The following is a 14,644-nucleotide window of genomic DNA, read 5'->3' as shown; positions in this document are numbered from 1 at the left end:
TGTACATGCGTACACCCTGTGACTAAGAAAAAAGGTGTCACTCCAAACTGAGCCTGCCTTTTTATTTTATGAGAGTAAAACATTTTTTCATATGAGAAATCTGTTCCCTTGGATTTCCACATGGTAAATAAGTCGAGTGGAATCATTTGCCCCAGGGACAGCCCTGTGTCCCCCGTTACCATCGAGCAGCAAAGGACAAAAAACAGAGGGATGCAGTGGGGGATGGGTTCAGCGCATTCCTTATCAGGCCAACACATGAAAATACACTCTGGAAACCAACCTCCTTATCCAGGTCCACTGTTGAGTCAGTTTTTATAGCCTCTAGTCTGTCCAACATATGGCCCAGCCTCCCTACTTTAGCCCATCCACAATGCACGGAAGTCCTCATTTACAGATTTCTCTCCCCGCTTACACTATTTATTTCATTTTTTAAAAAGCACATTTAGGGGTGTGTGTGTGTGTGTGTGTGTGTGTGTGTGTGTGTGTGTGTGTGTGTGTGTGTGCGCGCGCACGCACATATTCCTATAAGTGGAGATTCACATGCCTGTGCACATGCGGTGGTCAGAGGACAACCTCAGGTATGGTTCCTCATTTTCCACCTTGTTTGTGATCAGAGTCTCTGCTAGTCTCTACAGCACTCGAGCTAGCCGTGAGCTGCGAGGGATCTGTCTTCACCTCCCCACTTGCTTCAGGAGCACTGGGATCACACATGTACATCACTGCTACTGGCTTTTACAGGTTCTAGAGACTCAGAGGAAGGTCTTCATACTTGTATAGGAAGTATTTACCCACTGGGCCATCTCCCCAGCCTCTGGTTAGGTCATTTTAAATAAAATCCTGTTTTGTAATTCTATCATGCAAATAGATTTCTTTTTTCCAAATAAGAGCTTCATTAGAGGTGACATTTTAAAGCTCCCAAACTGGGTAAGTAACAAATATATTCTTACATATTCTTTAAGACACAAGTTAACTTCTCAGGAGAGCTAAATGGCATTTAGTTGAAGGAGCAGATGCAGGTCCTGGCTAATGACCCCACCCACACAGTCTGCGGAGCCATTCACTGATAGGATTGTCTATTTCTCCCTGGCATTGAACTTTGACCTACAGTATGCTTGCTCTCCTCTTACCTGTTTTACAAATCAGTAAATACACAGACCAAGCTGCTTCTGCCCATTGTCCTCGGAGTGACTTTCTTTGGCTATACAGGTTAATTAGATCCAGTACTCCTCTAATGCTGCCTTGGTTTCTGCTGCAGAAATAAGTCCTTTTGGGCCTTACCATAGCCAAAAAGATATCAGGTCTGGGGATGGCAAGATGGCTCAGTGGGTAAAGGTGTCTGCTGCCAAGCCTGAGGACTTGAGTTCAATCCGTGGGACCATAATCCCATATGCTAGAAGGAGAGCACGTACTCTCCAATATGTCCTCTGACCTCCAAAAGCACACTCTGACATGTGCACACATGCACACACACACTCACTCACACACACACACACACACACACACACACACACACAAATCAAGAAATAATAAAATTTGAAATTTTTAGTAAATGATAAAATTTGTAATAAAATAAGCAAAAAACAATGAAAAAAGAGATTATACACCTGGAGTTCCTTATGAAGCTCTTGTACTCTGCAATCTGGCTCTCACCAGTAGCCACAGATCACACACACAAACATAAGTTGCTCCCTGGGCTATATTAAAAGAATCAGCTGTTGCACTTGAATCAGGTCACCGTATATAAAGCACAAAATCTGCTCGCTCTGTGTGGGGCATCAACTGGGCTGTGTGATAAGGCATCTGGCGAGGCCGTGAGGCCCTTCCAAGTTTGCTGCTGCGAGCGTGTGACAGCCAGCTGGCGGAGCAGCTGCAGGCTCGGGTCATCTGGGGAGCCAGCTGACCATAACTCTCTCAGCTAATATATTCATAGGTCAAAGGGGCTCTGGCTCTTCCTTTAAACAAGTGTGTTTGGTCACCAGGGGATCTATTGACCAGTGGGGCTGCGGAACACACTAGCAAATTGCAGCTACCGTAATTAAGCTAAACTGCAGCCCCTTCAAGGACAGGCTGAACCTCGGGAAGGTATTGCTATTTCATCTTCAAACACTTGCAACCACACCTCCTATACACCAAAGTTCTCATTAGGAAGCTTTCAAGAATAACTGATTTTCTTTCCATTTTTCTAAGTATGAATTCTTTTGAATGGCTGGACTAGTGCAATAGAAATCAACTTCAGTTCTTGCTCCAGAGATGTATGCATCCATACAAAAATAATATACTGGACTTAGGAGATTGCTCAGAGAGCAAAGGCGCTTAATGCTAAGGCTTGGTGACCTGAGTTCCTGGGTTTGATCCACATGAAGGAAGGAGAGAACTGACTCCCACAAACTGTCTTCTGGCCACACACACACACACACACACACAGAGACACACACACACATACAGACACACACGCCTGCATATACATTTGCACTCATGATAAACAGAGAGATAGGGTCCAGGGAGATGGCACAGTGGGCAAAGGCACCTACTGTCAAGTTTGACAAGCTGAGTTTGATCCACAGGACTGTGGTCAAAGAAAAGCACAGATTCCCACAAATTGACCTCTGACCTTCATGTGTGCACCACGGCATGCAAGCACAAAAAGTAAGTCCAAATGTAATAAAAAAAATACATTTAAAATGTTTTAAGTAAAATATTCCATTGAGGGCTGACCTGTGAGCAGCACAGGTTTTGAGGATGGTCTTGTGTGCCCTCCCAACAGTGGCCTGAACAGAACAGCTCTAGTTTCCACAGAGAAACAGTTTTCTCTGCTCTTGTGCAATCTTGAGACTCCAGGGGCTGATCATCCTCAAGTCTCCTCTGCCTCCCCATAGTACAGTGGGTGATTATACACTCAATGAACACCCGGGAAACCTTCCTCTGTGCCAGGCATTGAGCGGGGCTCTGGATCCAGCCAGACGAAGTGTCCTGTCTAAAGGTGCCCTGAATGAAAACACTACTCTAGACATCTTTCATTAGCTCGCTCTCCAGAATCTAGGAGATAGGAGGCGTTCTGTGCGAGCTTAGCAGAAGGGAATTCTGCAAAAAGAAAGGCATCTCTCAGTTCACCAAGGAAAACAAATGTCAGCATTCGCAGCCACATCCATGTCTTTACCTCTGTCTGAGTGTGTACCTGTGTCCTCCAAGGTAAGGGAGGGCACTGACTGTCCTCCATCACTCTCCACCTGTTCATCTGAGGCCGGGTCCACACTGAACCACAGGCTTGAGTTTTCTAGCCCTGGTTGGAAGCCAGCATGCCCCAGTGATCCTCCTGTCTCCCCAACATTCTGGAGCTACATGCACTGGACCCCCCCACCTCCCCGCTTGTCACATGGAGTCTTGATCCAAGCTTCAGGCCACAGATTGTACAGCAAGCCCACTTATCCACTGAGCTATCTCTCTGGGGACACAACTTCCTTTTTGTGCTCTTGGGATTACCTTTAGGGTTTCTGAAATTTGGTACCTTTAAAAGGGAAAACCTGTCCTCTGTGCTCTTAGGGAAAAGGAGCCCAGAAAACACAAGGCATCTCCAGTGGGTAGAGATGGCTCTGCGGGCAAAGTGCTTGTTGTACAAGCTGGAAAATCTAAGATCCTCAGCACCCACGTAAAAGCCAGAAAGACATAGTGCAGTACATCTGTAGCTGTAACCCCAGCCGTTGAGGGAGGGGGACAGGCACAGGCAGGCCCTTAGGTTTTCTGGCCAGCCAGGCTAGCTCACATACTCAGTTCCAAGTTCAGTGTGAGACCCTTTCTCAAAAACACAAGCAAAAGATGGTGGAGCTAGAGACAGCTGCTGTGGACCTCTGTGCAGGCACAAAGGAGCACACTGCTCACAGGCATGCACACACGGAAGTCCCAAGAAGCGGGTTCCCCTTCACTGCTACAATGAAGCTGTAGTTAAGGCTCTGACCCTGGGAACTTGACACTGAAAAGTTCCAGGGCGGTTAGGACTGTTGCACAGAGAAGCACCGTCTCGAAAAAAACAAACAAAATAAAACGAAAAGCAAACAAAAAACAGTTTTAGTTTGGTATTGTAAGAAAAATGTCATGAATTATAGATTTTTTTATAAGCTGGTATTTTGTTTTATTGGTCTGTAAGATTGCCACTCAGGCCAGACCCTCCTAAGCTTCACATGACAGATACTTAGGACCCTGAACCAATGGCTTATCGTGGAGAATACTCTCCGTTCCTGATGTGAAAAGTCTCGGGTTCAAGAAAAGAAGGCTTCTAAATGCAATAACTTTTCATTTTATAAAACAAATTGGTGAAAAATGCAATTTTTATTGAAAGATTGCTAGATATCTCTCTTTTAAAATATCACTTTAGGGCCGGGCTGGTGAGATGGCTCAGTGGTTGGCACCCCATGCAGCTGATCTGAGTTGATTCCCAAGTCTCCTGCGGAAGGAGAGTGCTGACTCCCAGAAGTTCTGTAATTTCTATACCCGCACACCGGCACGTGAACACATACACACTAAATAACCATATGTACATAAACACACATAAATAGTGCAAAATAATTAAAAACTGCTAAAAATTTTAAATCACTTTTGATTTTACTCCTTTATAAATGAATCATGGGAAATAATTATTTTTGTTCCAGATAGCATATTAACATATTTTAAAGCAAAGAAAGAAGCTTTTGTCTCTTTATTTCTTTCCTCCCTCCTTCCTTCTTTCTCTCTCTCCATCCTTCCTCCCTCTGTCCCTCCCTCTCTGCTTCCCTCTCTCTCTCTTTCTTTCCACTAAGGACCATAGGACATTTCCTTCCACTTGACTCGTCTGTGTTCCCATAGTGACCCCCAACAGTTGGCACTCTGATTAGATCCTCCCAGAAGGCCAACTCCTGATTTTTAACAGTCACACAGGACAATTTCCCATTAACCCCAATTGCCCCACCTCCGGCACATGTGCATCTGTCTCGCAAGGTGAGCCTGCAAGGCTCCTATTAATATGTCACAGCTACTCATCAACCCTTGACCCATTTCCCCAGGTTGATTCTGCAAGTTCACTATGTCAGTCAGACACACTGGCCCAGAAACGCCCCGATTGCTGGCAGGTGTCTCTCCCAGTGGAGAAGTGCCACCAAACGCTAATCAGTGGGTTTGAAGCGGAAGCCCGAGGCTTTGTGAGCTCACAGAGAAGAAGCTATTGTCCTCGTGGTCCTTCAATGGAAGGACTGTGAGAAACACGGTGTAAATCAAAAGATGGAAAAGCCAGACCTGGGAGCAGAGGCTAAACAACCCTGGTGTGATTTTGCCTGGAGAAGAGAAAGCCAGATTCCAGGGGTCAAGTGGGCCATAATGGTGGAAGGGCCATTATGCCATGAATAAGGCCAGCTGTTCAGCCATTTCACGTGAGAAGAAAGGGGGTAGATGAAAATGGGAAACAGATGCAAACCTCAATGTGAGAAATCTGGTTGACATAGTGGGGCATTTTACATGGCAGGGCTATAAAGTATGTGGAGTGCTGACAGAGGAACACATTTCCTACACGAATTTTAACATGAAGGCCTTTTTTTTTTTTTTTTGGTCAAGGTCTTTAAGATCAATTTTCCTGAATTCAAAAAATAAAGCAGGGGTGGATGTCCAGGCAGTGGAGAGAGGCTGAATCAGTTAAGAACTTGCTGGACAAGTGCGAGCGTGAGAATCTGAGTTCAGATCCCAGCACCCATGTACGAAGCTAGGTACAGTAGAGAGGGGCTTTAATCTCAGTGCTGGGGAGGGTCCTTGAGCTGGCTGACCAACTAGCCTTGCTGAACCAGTGAGCTCTCGGTGTGGTGACAGGCCTGTCTCAACAAATAAATAAGATGATGAATAACTGATGAGAGCACACAAAGCCAACATGCATATCCACCCATACATGTACATATGCACCTCCCCACACAAACATGCACACAAACACAACATGCATATCCACCCATACATGTACATATGCACCTCCCTACACAAACATGCACACACACAACATGCGTATCCACCCATGCATGTACATATGCACCTCCCCACACAAACATGCACACACACAACATGCGTATCCACCCATACATGTACATATGCACCTCCCCACGCAAACATGCACACACACACAAAGATGTTGGTACCCACTTAATTTTAAGCATGTGCAATCTAAGATCTTGGGGATCACAAACTGGACTTATCAACCAAATAGTCTCTGAGAGGGATGCTGTTAGAAGTTGCCACCCCTTGACTTCCTTTAACGATTTAGTGGGAACTGTCTCTGTGGCTAAGTGATTGACAAATACCTTAGGGGACAGACATCTGATTCCACATCTACAGCTAATCAACTATGAGACATTGAACATGCCCAGAACCTCAATTTCCCTCACTGACAAACAGACAATAGTTTCTGCCTCCTAGGATGACATGGAGGACAAAGTTGTGAGAGAAATAATAATAATAATAGCAAAAAACATGGAACCCAGGTGTGATGTTTAGTCTCCATTGCCAACTTGATGAGAGAGGGAATCACTTAGGAGACCTGGGCAAACCTGTGGGAATATCCTGGGTTAAGATTACTAAAGCGGGAAGCTTCACTATGGTTGGCCATGCCTTTTCCTGAGCTGGGGTCCTGGACTGGATCTAGAGGAAAAAGAAGCTAAACACAGCAGCCCTCAACTGCTGATGCGGTGTGACTAGCTGCCTCATATCCTGCCACCGTGATTAACTGGGCCACCGAACTGTCAGCCAAAACAAACCCTCTCATCCTTAAGCTGCTGGTCTGGGGTGTTTGTCACCGCCACAGGAAAGGTGGCCAAGGCACCAGGTGTTCAGTCATCAGAGTTCAGATCTTACAGCTACTGCAAAACAGAAGAACCGGTCTCTTGGAACTGTTTCAAGAGCTCACTCAGATGCCAGCTCCAGGAAGGATCCAGGGGCGAGCTGAGGTCCAGGAACACATTTCAGAGGGGTCTCTGTTACAGTCTTGCCTTTTCTGACCAGCCTAATATGAGGGAGCTGGGTGGCATGTGTCAGCTCATACAGGTCCTATATCCAAAAGAAGCTTCTGTGGTTCTCATGCTCTCAGTGGGAAATTTTTCTACAGGAGGTCCTGGAATAGCAGAATTAGAGAAGCCTGCTGCCCCATGTGCTTGCAACAGGGAGTTTTGAAGTCAAAATTTGAGAGGACAAATATAATGAATAAATGTAAGTGTTCCAGCATAGAAACAAAATTGAGGAATTTTGTACCCCTCAGGGTAGGTTCAGGTTGAAGACAAACTGAGTCTCAACCAAAAGGAAAAAAAAAAGCTTTGCCAAAAGATTCATTTTTCTACAGAGAAAATGCAAAGCTCAGATGTCTCAGGCTCAGTCATAAGGAGCCCATGAAGGCCTCGAACACATTCTGGACCCACATCTAAAAAAAAAAAAAAGAAACCTTGGCAAGGCCTGTGCCTATAATCTCAGCACTGAAAAGGCAGAGACAGGAGGATATCTGTGGCTCACTGGCACTGGCCATCTGGGCTACCTGAATCACTGAGCTCCCCGGGATCAATGAGAGACCTGTCTCAAACAAAAGGTTTCTGAAGAACAACACCTGAAGTCACGTGGTGGTGGCTCAAGCCCAGTACTCAGGAGGCAAAGACAGGCGGATCTCTGTGAGTCTGAGGCCAGTCTGGGCTACAAAAGCTACTTCCAGGACAGACTCTAAAACTACAGCAAAACCCTGTCTCGAAAATAGATAAATAAAAAAAGAACAACACCTGTAGCTGACCTGTGCTTCCATACATGTACGCACACAACACACACACACACACACACACACCTGTACACATAGGATGATGTATACATGTGTGCCGCACACAGAGTAAATATCCAAAGACCACTTGGTTGTATTTTATATTCAGTAGACTGTGATGGACGTGTTGACATTTCCTTTCCTTTCTGCTGAATAGTACTCTTCCCTATTGCTCTGCACTGTGTTCTCTCATCACACCTTGGGGAGGTGGGGTAGGAGAGTATAGTCTTAAAGGGATATGGATAAGGTTAGACAGATATGTCTAACCCCATGCGTGTCCATAAAATTCCCCTGGAAATAGAAATGGAGTTCATAAAGGCAAAGCTGCTTTAGCTGGATGCAAACTGCCTCGCCATGTTCCTTTCCCTTGCTGCTGTCTGATGGCAAGCACATGCCTGAGCCCCAGCACTGTTGGGACCGGAGGGAGGAGGGTCCCTGGGGCACACTGAACATCAGTCTGGTTCTAGGTTTAGGGAGAGATCCTGTCTAGGGGAATAAGACAGAGAGGTGATGGAGCAGGACGCCTGAAGACCCCTTTTGGCCTCTGTGTGAGTGCATGAGGAGATACACGCACACATATGCACAGACATACATGTACATGCATGAACGCAAGTGTGAGTGTATGTACACACACATACACAGAAGTGAATAATCAAAATGGAGCTGGCCCGGGCTGCTTCTACTAGTCGCCTGGAATGATTTAGTTACAAGTAAGACACGGGCTCTTGTTTTCTAAAAGGCTCACCTGAGCTGGGCCTGCATTTAGAGTCTTTCTTTAATTTCAAAGAGCCATTTCCCTAGTCCAGATGACATGTAGCCCTGTTCTCAGTTCAGGGCTAGGCTCACTCCAACCATCTTGTTTGCTGTCTGCTGGCCTTTTCTCGCTCACCCTCACACAACATCCCTCCCACTCCTGTTATGTGCCATCTTTCCATATTAAACACTTGAAGTGTCGCCTAAGCTCCCCCCCACCCCACACCCTCCCCATCCGACTTTTAAATCTGTAAAACAGCCCCAGGTAGGAGCGAACTCGTTTCTGCCCTCCTAATTGGAATGCTAAGTACATGTCTCTAATCATTACCATCAAAGTGCACTGGCAAAGGAAGGCATGTGGATGAACTCCTGTCCAGAACATCCAGGAAAAGGCCCGGGTGTCAGTCATTTCTCAGAAGGCACTGAAGCGCAGGTCTTCTGTGTGAGGTGGCATTCATGCCCCTTGCCTTAAGTAAGGACCGGCTAAGGTGCACAAGGTAGCCGGAGAGGTCATCTCAATTCAAGCTATCACCAAACCACAGGTATGGAGACTGTGTTCAATGGCTTCTAGCCAACCTTCAACTCCCCAGCCTGACTCCGAATGCTTACCTCTACTGAAGCAACAGAGAAATGTAGCAAGTCACCTTAGCTGGGTCCCCAGGATCACCACAACCACTTTCAGCCTCACTGCTGGGATCTGACAGGCCCTGTCAGCCAGTGCTTCCCTGTGTGTGACCAGCTCCGGTGTGCTTCCTCCTGCCTGTCAATATTTAACTACCCATCAAGAGCTATTACATCACCCGCATTCAATCCCACCTCTCTGACTTGAGAGGGTGTGCCTGCTCTATTCAATCCAGCCCAACACGTCAAGACTCGGCACCACCATTCATTCCTAACAGTACAGACTGAGAGTCTATGCACTCAGCAGTGGGAGCTCAGAAATGAGAAATCTACTCCTTGAGGCCCAGTTCAGAGCCAGATGAAATTAAATGGTCAGTGCTGTGAGGACAGAGTACAGAACACAGGGAGACTCACCTTCCTTACGGAGCGACTGAGGGAGAGAAAGAACGTGCGGGAATAGAGTCCCCAAAGACAGTGGTTGTGGTGGGTGATGCTGACTGTCAACACGATAGACTCTAGAATCATCTAGGAGACAAACTTTTGTGCATGTCTGGGGTGGATGGAATTTTTAAATTAGGTGAACTGAAGTAAGAAGACCCATCCTAAGCAAGGGTGGCTACAAAGGCTGGGACAGCAACATAAAATGAGAAATTAAGATGAACACCAGTGTTCAACTCACTATTCCTCCTGAGTGCAGATGTGACCAGATGCCTAAGGTCCAGCTGTCACGATTCCACAGCATGATAGACCGCACCTTCACACTGAGTGCTGAAATAAACCCTGTCTTCCTTAAGGTTGCTATTTGACCACAGCAACCAGGACAATGACATGGAAGGTGACATCTCTAATAGGCTACATTAGGATGCGGTAACCAAAGGATGAGTGGACAACATGGCACTGTGCCCAAAGATTCAGCTCAAAGGCACAGATTAATTCCATAGGTAGGTAACATTGCCAGGTAGTGAACCAACAAGGCTGCCCACTTCACAGGACCTCATGAAAATTGGCTCAATAGCTCTATCATCAGTGAGCATGTCGGGACTGGGGGTGTAGCGCAGTTAGTGGAGGGATTGCCTAGTGTGCAGGATGTCCTGGGTTCAATTCCCAGCACCACAGAAATCAGGTGTGATAGTGGACAGCAACAGGCACTCAGGAGGTAGCCACAAGTAGATTACAAATGTAGGCTGTTCTTGGCTACACAGTAAGTCTGAGGCCAGCCTGGGCTGCAGGAGATCTTATCTAGGGCGAAACAACAGGTTGCGTGTCTAAACAAAGGTATCTTGGGGTGAAAACTGACTATGTTTTATGAACTTGTTAGTGCTACACAGGTAAGTGACTGTTCGGAGAACTGAACAGATAAAGCTAATGATTAGGGAAATTGCGGGGGCTAGCAGGAGCTCAGCAAGGGCGCTTTCTTCAAAAACCTGCGGGATCTGAGTTTAAGCCCTGACACCAAGATGAAGGTGGATGGAAAGAATAGACTCGAAACTTGTCTAACCTTTACATTTGTTTTTTGGCGTGCATGCACACAAACACCCACACCAAGAGAGAGGGAGAGGGAGAGGGAGAGAGAGAAGGAATGGAAGAGGAGGAGGGAGGAAGTAGCAATGCCTGGGACTCATTCTCAAGATAAGCAAGAGGAGAATTCATGTGGCTAAGCCACATTCTTTGCTGGCCAAAGGAATGAGTTTGAGACTAACAGGCTTGGCCAAAGGTAAACAGAGGCCTTTCAGATACATTCCTGATCACCATAGAACTTTTCTTCCACCATGGCATGGCTGACACTTAATAAATGGATGATGGCTCTCTTCAATAATGTAGAGAGAATGGTAGAGCCACAGGACAGGGCCACAGGGCAGCGCCAAGCTGCCATCTCGGCTCCATCAGTTACCAGCCGCCTTAGAAGCTACTCACTTGGGACATTTCTGTTTCCCTTCAAAGTTTGCATTTACCACCAAAGCACACCTCTTAAATGTATGCACACAGACCTCTTTCTACCCAAATTCCCTTCAGCTTCATGGTCCAGAGAACAAAGATTGCCATTGATGTGTGAACATTCAGAGGACCCCACCACTGGAGAGCCCCTGGAGAGGCCGCCTTGGAAAGTACTGGTGTATTTGAATTGCAAAACACAGCCGCGGGGATTGTAGTATGTCTAATTTGGGTCTTGTTCCAAGCTCAGGAGACTATGGAAGCAGATCCGCTTGTTGGTATACGAAGTGATTTTCTAGTTTTATGTGCATACTTCCCAGAGTATTTCCAGAGCCAATGGCATCTGCAGCTGACTGCAGGACTTTAAGGTTAGGGTTTGACAAACACTGACACTGCCACCATTCCAATATAAACCCACGACCCATGGCTAATGCCCACCCTTTGACTGTGGCTGCAGACATTTTTAAGTCAATCAATGACCCCTTCAGGAAAGTCCCTTCAGGATCGGCCCATCAATTCCAGGAACGTGATTTAGGCACAGTGTGCTGATACTCTACAATGAATGCGAAATTGCTAGGAAACTGAGTTTGTCCGCATTCAGGCACATTGTGTCTCTTTTGGTTGTTTGCTTGCTTGCTTGTTTGCTTAAAAAAACAACAAAGACAAAAAAGAACAAACAAACAAAGACAAAAACTTTGTGTATGTGTACCCATAGGAATGCTCCCCCAACTACAGCCATGCACACGTATGACAAGACAAGGCACGTGGAAGTCAGAGGACCACCTTAGCTGGTGTTGTCACCTTCCACCTTGCTTAAGAGTCTCTTGTTTTCCCCTGAACACTGTCTGGCTTTCAGACTTCGGGGGATTTCTCCCTCTCTACCTCCTGTCTCACTGCAGGATTACAGATGTAAGCCACCACATCGGGCTGCATATGGTCACAGAGGTTCTGAACTCAAATCTTCATGCTTGCGTGACTCACTGAGCAATCTCCCCACCCTCACGATGCTTTTGAACCTAAATTTTATTTTAGAATTCTGACACAGCAGCACACAGCACACATGGCATTAAGAACATCACACATTAGAAATCGTGTAGCTGTTGCTACTAATTGCTGAATGCCCAGGAATTTCTAGATCCAACTAGAAATGGCTTGCATCCTTTATCACGTCATATAGCCAGAAGGATGAAGTGCTACATGACCTCTGGCCTCCTGTTTGTTTTGGTTCTGTCTTTTGAGATGAGGTCTTGCTATGTAATCCATGTATACCAACTCGCAATCCTCCTGATTCCATTTCCCGTAGTCCATGGATTACAAATATGATCTCCCACGTCCACCCCACTCTCTCTCTTTAGTATGCAATCTTGACAGATTTCAGCACTGTGTGGTCCACGTTCAATCCATGTGGTCCATGGATAGCGTACTGCTGACTGCAACTCTCAGCCCATCGAGAATAACTGCCAAGGCCGTCAACATCCCCAGACCTTCATCTTGAGGGACCTTCCTTTTTAGAGGATAGGTGAAATGTGTCCATTTCATCTCTCGTATGCCTATATTTTCAGAATAAAAGGAGAAGGAGGGACTTGGGTTTTAATAAGAAATCATAGAGGTACTGTAAAGTAGAGCATTACTCCAAAGTCACTTTGCTGATGTCAGCACTCTGGGGTCTACCTCTGCCTCCACATCCTAGGTCCAAGTCTTTTGCAACTTTTCTGGGCTACCAGTTTCTGCTTCTTTAAGATCCAGCTGAGTCTTCGAAACAAACAGTATTTAAAGAAGGGTTTAATAAATAATATGATTTCTCATTTTTTAAAAAAAAATTACATGGGCACACATATGTGTACACAAAGAGATCAGAGGACAGCTTATAGAGTTAATTCTCTCCTTCCACCTCGAGGGGCCCTAGGGTCAAGCTTAACTTATCATGCTTGGTAACAAGAATTTTGACCCACTGAGTCATCTTGCTAGCCCAAGAATTTATTTTTTGATGTAAAAAATAAAACAGATATAGAGATTTAATTTTTTCGCTATGGAGTTCAGAAATTCCAACACAAAACTGGCCAACAGCTGAGAAGGCCTTCAAGTCCCAACCCTCTAAGACTGCTCTGTAGGGTCAGGAGTTAACACCCCCAAGAGTTATTACAAGTGTACAAGCCAGGCCTCCCAGACCTCTTAATTACAGTCACTAGGGCACTGGGGAAATGCCTCAGGTAGTTGAGTGACTACACAAGCATCAGGACCTGAGTTTGATCCCAATAAACCACATAAAAATTCCAAGGGTGGTGGCGCATGTTTAGAACCCAGCCACTGAGAGGAAGAGACACACAGATTCCCTAGGACTACCTGCCCAGCTAGCTCAACCAAATCTGCAAGCTAAAAGCCAATGAGAGGTCCTGTCTTAGAAATTAAGGTGGATGGTGACTGAGGAATGACACCTAAGGGTGACCTTTGGCTACACATGCATGTACCCACTCAGGAGAATCATCCCCCATTTCTATAAGGTCTCTCTTGGCTCTGAGACAGGGGAGTAACACTTTTTTTTTTCAGAGTTGGTTTAAACCTGAAGGGAGAGGACTAAGGCTCCATCAAACATCTGACATTATTAAAAGGATGGAAACATTCTTCAAAGCATTTTCAATGAGAAAACAGCAGGCATATTGCAATGAGCTTCTGATAGGTCAGACAAAGGTTGATTCAGAGTCCAGGAGGCCATCGGAGAGAAAGTCCAGGGAGACCCGCAGTTAGGTTCATGGTTACTTCAAATTCCCGCTTCTGTGACAACCCCACCATGATGAGCTTTACTCTTGAACAAGCTTTTTCTCCCATATGGTTGCTCTGTCATTATTTGTCACAGCAACAGGGTGGGGGAGGGGAGAGGGAAGATCTAAAACAGAGGCTCAGGAAGCGAAAGGCTAGAGACCTTTGGATTAGATGGCTTGCCTAAAACTTTAAACTGTACAGAAGACGAGTTTCCACATTAGGAAGTAGGATTGCCTGTGTGTTTCTCTGAGATTATCCCACACACACATAGTTGGGCACTGTCCTTAGCTTCTAATACCTCCCCGCTGGAAGATTAAACTGAGCATCCCTGAGTGATGTCAGAGCTTTCTATTTACACCTCAGCAATCGTTACATGGGTAAGGAAGGGAGAAGGGGAATTTCTGAAACACAAGGGCACTGTTTTGAAACACAAGGTTTGAGCTACCTGACGGGCACCTATACAGAATTTGTGAAGTTGGTATTTGAACAAAGTGACTTCCAGGTAAGCAAGTCAAAAGAGTCGCTGAATGCTCTTGGAGAGGGCTCAACCATTGTGGGTGCTGAATCTGACATACTGAGCAAAAGAAGCAAGCCGCCAAAGCCACAGTTGATGAGCGAAGATTCCCAATGGTAGAGGGGACACTGAGGCAGGACACGGACAAAGAGTAATTCAAGTTTCCTTCCTGAAGTTACGGATGTGATTTATTTATGGAAAATGCATTATCTGAAGGCAGAGTTCTAATACGACCAAGCATTTCTTTTATAAAGTCATGCGGGTGGGTA

The 14,644-nt window shown here is 45.9% G+C and overlaps 1 protein-coding gene across 4 annotated transcripts in view; it reads right to left on the bottom strand.

The window, feature by feature from the left end:
* Nckap5 (NCK associated protein 5) overlaps positions 1 to 14,644 on the bottom strand; it is a 912,731-nt gene that overhangs the window by 701,132 nt on the left and 196,955 nt on the right. The window contains exon 1 of one of the 4 annotated variants that reach the window (XM_085688324.2): positions 9,158 to 9,294. The exons of the other annotated variants lie outside the window; for them this stretch is intronic. The gene's annotated coding sequence lies outside the window, so the exon portion shown is untranslated. Of the gene's footprint in view, positions 1 to 9,157; positions 9,295 to 14,644 lie in introns of those variants that run through there. 4 annotated transcript variants of the gene reach the window in all.

This window comes from Myodes glareolus, chromosome 5 (genome assembly GCF_982192425.1).
Source record: "Myodes glareolus chromosome 5, mMyoGla1.1, whole genome shotgun sequence".
Classification (NCBI taxonomy): Eukaryota; Metazoa; Chordata; class Mammalia; order Rodentia; family Cricetidae; genus Myodes; species Myodes glareolus.
This window is presented reverse-complemented; position numbering and strand designations above follow the sequence as displayed.